This window comes from Arachis ipaensis, chromosome B01 (genome assembly GCF_000816755.2).
Source record: "Arachis ipaensis cultivar K30076 chromosome B01, Araip1.1, whole genome shotgun sequence".
NCBI classification, from domain to species: domain Eukaryota; kingdom Viridiplantae; phylum Streptophyta; class Magnoliopsida; order Fabales; family Fabaceae; genus Arachis; species Arachis ipaensis.
The window spans coordinates 53,239,052-53,240,850 of record NC_029785.2 but is presented as its reverse complement, the minus strand read 5'-3'; positions in this window follow the sequence as shown (position 1 = coordinate 53,240,850).

Below are 1,799 nucleotides of genomic sequence, written 5' to 3'. Positions count from 1 at the left end.
AGATCTATTTTTTTTATCATGATATTATTATTTTTTTAAGCCATGTTTTATAATTTTATATTATTACTGATTTTTTTTGCTTATTAATGCTTCTTATTTCTTGGAAAATAAAAATTTCTTTCTTTATTTCCTAAAAGAAAAAGAACTTGACAATTTTTATTTTTTGATGTTAAATTAAGAGGTTGAAAACGATATAGTGCAAGATAATTTTGATATTTAATATATTTTTTAAATAAAATTAATACAAATTTAATTATTAGATATTTTTGTCAAATATAATTATTTTTTCATGGATATAAAGTTAGTTTAATTTTTTTATAGTTAGTTTTATCAGCGATCAAATTTTTAATTATTAGAAATAGTTGTTTACTCTTCGATTATTATTATATGATCATTTCATAAAATTAAAATTAACGTCACTTCTACTTCATTTTCAATATTTTTTACTTTATTTATTTTAAATTAATTACAAACCAAAATAAAATTAATTATAAATGAACTAAAATACCTTATTTAATAATTAACTATGCTTTATATTTTATGAAACTTAAAGATAGAAAATTTTAGACAAATATGATATAAAAATGTAAAAATAACACACACACGTGTTATGAATAAAATAAATGTCACAAGTATTTTAAAAATAGAATAATGTTTCCTTTCTCTTTTAGTTGTTTCTTTTTCCCTAACCCAACCCAAGGCATTTAGCCCTCTAAAGTCTAACGGGATCTTTTGAAATTAGTTTTGTCACTTGATTAGAATCCTTTAGCCTAATGCATTTTTATCCTTGATTAAATTAATGTTAAATTTATTCAAATATTGGCAATCTAATTCACTGTTTTTGATCTTTTATTTCAAGTCTCCTTTCAACTACCAACATTATACACGAAAAAATAGCAATCAACCCATGCCGTGACATCTTTGCATCTCTCTGGAGTGAATATAAAATCCCTTAGGAAATAACCCTCGCCGTTAAAACTTGCAAGTTGCAACTTCTGTATCGATGATTCTACCCGGTGTCCCCCACCAACCATTGACGAACGAAACCATGTCCAGCGTAGCAAAAACGACATCATGTGTCCCCATAAAAATATCAGTCGTCTCGTACATCAATGATCAACCATATGAATTATTAAAAGCAGATACTCACCTTATGTCACTTCCTATAGTGTGCTCTAACATCATATCTATATATCATCATTTATATAAATATTTAGTCATTTAAGTTTTTTAGCCTTAACCCAATAACACTAGAGTTGAACTAGGTCCATCAATATTTAAACAATTATATACATTAAAAATCATCAATCAATTAGTTACTGTATATAATATTCAAATTCAAGTTTCAATTAGTATTCAATTAGTGTGGATTTTATTCTTTTGGATACTCTGCTAGGATTTTCCCTAGAGAATGATATTATTTTATTGAATTGTGGGAGTACATGTGTTACACGCTACACGTACCAACGTCTGTATGGTTGACCCAGGTCAGACTCAGAGACGACGTAGGGATGACCCAGGGTAGAGGAGATGGAGGAAATAGTGTTTGACATTAGTAATATTAAATCAGGGTGGAGAATTGTGAGAGGAGCTTCGTTGGAAGACTCATGGCAGATACCACATTTTTCATTAGGACAATAAAAATTGCACTAGGGGCGATTTGGGGGAGACTAAAAGATTTTTGGGCTATTGACCATGGTGATAATACATATCAATTCTTTTTCGATAAAAAAACGAATATTATTAGCATTGAAAGAGGTTCGCCGTGGTTGTTCAAGAACTATATCATTCATCTAAAG